The 7174-nt window shown below is 41.5% G+C and overlaps 1 pseudogene; it reads left to right on the plus strand.

Annotated features, from left to right (window-relative positions):
• The first annotated feature begins 5524 nt into the window (after positions 1 to 5524).
• On the plus strand, positions 5525 to 5835 carry LOC125297120 (annotated as a pseudogene).
• The last annotated feature ends 1339 nt before the right edge of the window (positions 5836 to 7174 follow it).

Below are 7174 nucleotides of genomic sequence, written 5' to 3' on the forward strand. Positions count from 1 at the left end.
ATGTACAAGGGCAAAGTCCTTTTAGGCAAGTCCCTCCACTCGGCGGCCATATACCAACGTTTTATGGGCACTCATCGGGCACAGTCTTTGGGTCGAACTGCGCGTGCGCAAGGCTTCACGACACCAATCTTGCTCCAGCGGCGAGATCACAACACATGATTGGCACGATGTCTTCACAACACACTATATGATTGGCTCAATGTATTCACATCACACCACATGATTGGCTCAATGTATTCACATGTCGACGTTTTGCCGAAGGGGTGGGTGGGATATGTGTAGAACATGTAGTAACGGCCATATTGGCGTGACAAACTAGCCCCATGCATTTCTATGGAGTATTTTTTGAGTGCTGTGTCTCCACATTAGAAAGTCTCTGACAAAGGTCACACCTAATCATATTTATTCTAACTGTTGATTAAGTTACTGAAGGTTGGATGTAAGGGCATTTTCACTATACCTTCAGTTAGAAGCATTTATTGCTTCTTTGTTCATTGCCAGTGCCATATTTACACACATGCTAAATATTGTTTTTTTTTTTTTTAGCAGAGTCTAGGCTACCCAGATGTGCCACAATTTGATGTATTAATATTTGCATTGATTTAATTTTGATTTTTAAATAATACAAATACAAAAAGCGTATTATACAAATTCTTATATTTTGACATGTATCTCACCCCTGCAAGCTGGCAGCTCGACTTGCCTTTCGTAGGTGTGTAGGGCAGACTGTCCTGAATTTGGCAATATCATTGCCATGGTGGAGGAATTCTCTGGGGCTGAGCAAATGTGAAAAATATGTGGCGTGTGCCTTACGGAAATAAATGCCATTTTTATTTAACGCTGAAGTCCAAGTCAAGTCCCAAGGCAATAGGGATGTCTCAAGTAAGACCAAGTCGAGTCTCACCAAAGCCAAGCCGAGTCCAAGTCCTTATTTTTTTTTTGAGTCCTAAACAAGTCACTGTCGTATTATGCAACCACATATTAATATGCCATCAATTATGGTTTCAATATCATTCTTATCAATATATCATAGGCCTACTTTACAAATTGAAAAAGTTGTAAAACACTTAACACTCCGAAACACTTTGTCCGATGGGCAAAGATGGCAGCTTTGGTTCCATTTTGTAAGTGAACTTCAGAGGTCTATGAGACATCCTCGATGACGTAGAGCTTTGAACGTTTTCCGGGGCACGAGCTGCAGGATCGAGGAGAGAAGCCGTATGCAAATAGAGCCTTGGTGCAGCACACAAACACACCCATACGCAAACACATACACACACACACCATTACCCCCCACACACACACACACACGTAACATAAAAGTAAACACACACATGCACTCATTTACATACACAAGAGTAGGGGGTGGATTAGGAGACTACAGTCTCCCAACATTTTTTGAAACAATTTAAAAGATGAAGGGAAAAAAAAATCTGTGCATTTGTCTGTCTCACTTGCCTCAACATCACTAATAATAAACGTTGCTGTGCACATGTGTCTTTTTGTGCACATGTAGCCTCCATTGCAGTCTTACAAAACATTTATTATGATAGATTTGATAGATAGATATGGCCTCTCAAAGCCATACGTAGATAAACATCTAAGGTAAAGTAAGGGGAATATCTGCCAACATGAGATCCTGACTTGCATCATCCTTTACTACAGCCACTTATGAACAAACCAGGGGGGTATTCCAGAAAGCAGGTTTACTGGCTTAACTGGGGGGGTATTCCATCAACCTCGCTAAAGGCCAACCCTGGCTTATTTCGATAAGTCTCACTAATTTTAGTGAGAATTCCGTTCCATTAATGAGGTTAATGTGAATCCCAGCTTGGTAACCATGGGAATTTATGACACAGAACTAACCTGCTCCGTAGCAGGTTAACTTTCAAGCTAAATTAAGCTGTGTTGCAAAAAAAAACAATCAGTCGGAAAACGAGTCCAAAAAGATGGTTCCGTCAACCTGTGCTCTCGTCACCTGTAGCCTACAACTTCAAAAAATAGAAGTAGGCCTAGAAATGTTTTTTTTCCGACAGTGCACCAAGCATGGATTTACACATTCACTACCTCCAAAGAATGTATGAAGATTAGCCTATGCGATTAAAAATGTTTTAACTTCACATGCGTGTGGTTCTAGGAATCGTGCTACTCTGTGTCACTTACGTTCGGTGGTGGTGTAACGTGCAGCGAGACGGCATAAGAAAGGATACATTCTTGCGTGTTCGCTGGTTCGCTTTCCATACGAAGAATTAAGGCTACATTGTTTATCACCTTGATAATGGCATTTTTAGTTATAATCTTTGATGAAAGACATATGTCTACTGCTGATAATGGGTCATGCACATTTGGTAGGCTGTTCAGTGACAGCTTTGCCAGTGGGCTATATTAGGCTATATCTGATGCAAGCCCAAGGATAATTATTCTTTAGCCTAGGCAGCTAATAATTGAAACGTCTTCATGTGGCTATGGCTATTATGTTGATACTTATTTATTTTATGACCACCTACACCTATACAATAATTTGGAGCGAACACTTTTAATCTAAGAACGTAAGCTATAGATAGTTTTGAATATCCATATGCATATCTAGCCTGGCTAGCGCCACCACTTCTCAATGAGACATGGTCTGGGAACCAAACATTCATTTTCTCGTATTTGAAAAAAATGCCCAGATCCGTTTATTGGGTGCCACGGATGTCTATCAAATGCGTCTGTGCATAGCTCATCATCTTCTTGCTTTCTCACCTGTTCTGTGATTGGTTCCCTATCTCAGGCGAAAATTTGCTCCATGGTCTCCAGGCTGCCTTAGCAGCGTGAATCAAATCGCGAGCAAGGCAGCATGGGAACACCCAGGCTAATGCATATCCATAAGTTGTTTTTGAGTTTATACTATTTAATCATTCACTCGTTTTGTTTAAGCATAGACTGTATAGTCTATGTGTTCAAGAGTGAAGCCAATCAAACTCGCAATTGATTTCAAACCATACCATTGCTGTTTTAAATGTATGCTTCCATTATTCTCCAATTTCTGTAGGAAATCTATTTTTTTCTCTCGATGTTAAATTTGATGACTTTAGATGAAAATCCTGTAGATGGCGCTTGCCAAATCGAACAGAAATCGTCTAGTGTTGTCTTAATTTGACGACATATATCCTCTTTTCGTCAATCTACTGTTTTGGTCTACTGTTCTACCTCGTGCACGAGCAGAGATGAAGCTGAACTAAACCTCGCTTGAATAAACGAGGCCAAGATGCCGCTAACTTGAGTTAATGGAACGGCTTCAGCCCCAAGTGAAAGTCTACGCTAGTTCAAGCCAGGCTATTTCTGTTAAGCGCCGCCTTCATTAGCGAGGTTGATGGAATATCCCCTGGGTATGTTAACCCAGAGTTAGCGGTAAACCTGGGATTTCAGTTCCAGAAAGCTCAAAAATGATCAGGCTATGTAAGTAACTATGGTAACATAGGCTCTGAACTGAACTGGGTATGTAAACCCAGAGTAAACGGTAAACCTGGGATTTCAGTTCCAGAAAGCTCAAAAATGATCAGGCTATGTAAGTAACTATGGTAACATAGGCTCTGAACTGAACTGGGTATGTAAACCCAGAGTAAACGGTAAACCTGGGATTTCAGTTCCAGAAAGCTCAAAAATGATCAGGCTATGTAAGTAACTATGGTAACATAGGCTCTGAACTTAACCTGAACAAAACCTAGGTTTTACCAGGTTATGTTCAATTATGTTCGGTTATTTCAGTGCATGTTCAATCAGCCCGCTATTTTTACACTTGTCACACAATGGCGTTTCATTTTGACGAAGGTCCGATTGACAAAGAAGCACAAAATCATGTAATATTCATCCGTGCAATTCACCGTGAGAGGGCGATAAGACCACGACATCACATGATGGGACTAGCCTATCCATTCTTTTCCAAACGAGTTTTTCAGCTAAATCCTACTTATATCCATATCCTACTTGAAAAGCATTATCCATCCCTACATTACGCATGGTGGATTAGAATAGAATAAAATAAATCTTTAATGTAGGCTAGCTAGCCTAGGCTACACCATAGTGGACATTTGTGTTTGGCTCACCAGACAGATGGACAAACAACATCTCAGACACATTGAAGATATAATTAAAACAAGTACAGTACAAAAAGGGGAAACATAGCCTATAGAAAATTAATAAATAAGTTTAAATAGCTGTACAACTCAGCCGGGTATGCATGTTGTCACTAAGTTTGGTTAAGAATGCTGATGGCATTTGGGATAAAATATTTTTTTTATTTTTTTAATAGGCTACACACGCTCTCCGACTGGGAGTTTTTGTACTGTTGGAGACGCAGAGCATATCGGCAAGCTGTCGGTTGGTGCGTAAAGTTTGCCTTGCGCTAAAGCAGTTCCTGCGCAACTTCATTCGTTTTCCTGGACACAAACCCACGATGATCATTAAAGTGTAGTTTCACCAACTGGCAGGTCAGCATCACTTATTCAATTTTCCAAATGTGCACCGAACTGTATCCAATAGGCTACCCATGCCTTCCGACATTCACCCTTCCGATGATGGAGCGCAAAAGTTTAACTTGGCCCACAGCTGCAGAACCCGCGTTAAAATAGAAAATTGCATTTGGGATTCTCAAAGAATTCTATGGCCCACTCAATCTGTGACAAGGTAGAGTAGTTTAAGAAAGCATCATTGAAAGCAGTCAATACAATACGTGATGTCCAGTGAATTATTTAATTGTGCTTTTGACATCTTAAACATAACGCATTTACACGGTCAGTTAGGCTATTCTCTGCCAAGCAAGGTCTCGACGCCAGGCTTAAGTATTGCTTTTTTGTTATTACAGTTCTCTCTTCCTCGTAAGCCTCGACTACTCCGCCTCTGAAAAAATACGGTGCTCTTCCTTTCGCCGGTTTCACTCATGGTTTCAACTCTCAATAGATGATGTCTTTATAAGTTCGCCGTTGAGCAGACAACTCTAGGTTATCTAACACAGGGTTGATTGAACTAACTGGTAACCGGTGTTTTGGAACCGACAGCTTGGGTTTAGTCGCCACAGGTTCAGACAACCCAGAGGTTAAATTTTATCTCAGTGTTTGTTAAACCTCCTTTCTGGAATACCCCTCTGGCAAATAGGTTTATCATGTACTGCTGTCATATAGTGCTCTTTCTTTCTCGAAATACTCTAACTTCCATGTCAGTCTTTATCTTTTTCACCAGCATAACCTACACCAGCATAATGAAATTGTCAGTGCAGCAAACATTCAAACAACAAAAATCGTTGCAATATGGCCGCCGAGTGGAGGGACTTCCCTAAAAGGACTTTGGCTGTGTCTCCTCGTTAGAAAGTCTCTGATGAAGCTCTGATATGGCCGTTTTGGTGACGTATGTTCGCCTAAATGCCCGGGCAGAAAAGGAGGGACTGTAAAGGGGCAGTCCTTTGTAGTTTTCACCAACGTCCTCTCTGTGGACATTAGTACGAGTTGCTAGTCAGAATTTCGCAGAACTCGCAAGAAATTTGAAGATGTCCGGCAGAGGCAAAGAGGCAAAGGTCTTGGAAAGGGAGGCGCAAAGCGTCACCGTAAAGTCCTTCGTGATAACATCCAGGGTATCACCAAACCTGCAATCAGGCGTCTGGCTCGCCGTGGTGGTGTGAAGCGTATCTCTGGTCTCATCTACGAAGAGACCCGTGGTGTGTTAAAGGTTTTCCTGGAGAACGTGATTCGTGATGCCGTCACCTACACCGAGCACGCTAAGAGAAAGACCGTGACCGCCATGGACGTCGTCTATGCTCTGAAACGCCAGGGTCGTACACTGTACGGTTTTGGTGGATAAAGATCAGATACATTTCTCGATTAAACCCAAAGGCTCTTTTAAGAGCCACCCAATCCCTTTCAAAAGATAATATTCCTGTGTCTTCATGGAGTGGGCAGCCGTGGCTTGCTGGTGTGTGTTTCGGACTTGTAACCGGAGAGTTGCCGTTTCGAACCCCAGTAGGCACGGCTGAAGTGCCCTAGAGCAAGGCATCTAACCCCTCACTGCTCCCCGAGCGCCGCGCTGTTGCAGGCAGCTCACTGCGCCGGATTATTGTGCTGAGTGTTTTTCACCAATTCACAGATTAGGATAAATCAAAAGAATATATATACTTATATACTATACTTATATGGCTTTCATCAGGTCCCGTTCCACAGGCGTTTTAATCAAGCACCATGCAGTCTGCACTGATAATCTGGGCGCTTGAGTTTACTTACACACCTGTCGAAATGGATCTGCTGAAACCCATGAATTGGGTAATGTGAATTATAAACACCGACTTTCATTCAGTATGGCAATTTCGGGCCGACTAGGGCGTTGCGAGCCAATGGGAAGGCTTAACATGCACGTAGCCCATGTAAGCTATGTATTCACATGCCAATATGAAAAGTCCCATGATAATTTCTCCAATAAGGTCCGACGCCATAAGCTTAAAAGGGTTCAGATATACAAACAATACTCAACAATACAAAATATAAAGCAAAAAAAAAGAAAAACACATGTATGCTGGTTCCATGCTGAAATCAAATCAGACCTTCCTTCATCATTTGAGTCATTCACGTTTTGCCATAACTTTTTTTTTTATATAATCAATCAAGCAGATGCATACATTTGGCCTCACAGACAGGAGCATAAGAATGTAAATCAATGTAAATCCAAGGGGTGTTTCCTATATTTTACTCATCTATCCTATCTGTTTTGCACTGTGCTGTAAAAGCGTGTTTTCTTCAAACTGAAAATGTCTCAACAAATTGCAGTGGCAACAGTTCAATAAATAACTTGCGGTTATGTCGCGTTTCAAACGTGAAAGTCACACAAAAGTGACTGAGAAAAACTCCAAGCTTGAATTGCAACGCAAACTATTTGGCAGATTTCAAAGAAGTCCTTTCCTTTAGAAGAAAAGTGCGGGAAAAGAACAAATGTGTAAACCGATGATCTGTGGGTGGTGCTAACACTGACTGCCCCCTTTTATACAAAATAACCAACCGTGTCTGGGTATTTCGTTTTGGAGGGAAATTACAGTCATTCTGGTGGTTTGGGGGTGAAGTGTCGCAGTCCTCTATTTGCATATCACCTGGCATATATACTAGATAACTTCGATAGTCGTGTATTCTCAGTTTATCATTGTAGAGAAGTCAAT

This window comes from Alosa alosa, chromosome 7 (assembly GCF_017589495.1).
Source record: "Alosa alosa isolate M-15738 ecotype Scorff River chromosome 7, AALO_Geno_1.1, whole genome shotgun sequence".
In the NCBI taxonomy this organism is placed as follows: Eukaryota; Metazoa; Chordata; class Actinopteri; order Clupeiformes; family Clupeidae; genus Alosa; species Alosa alosa.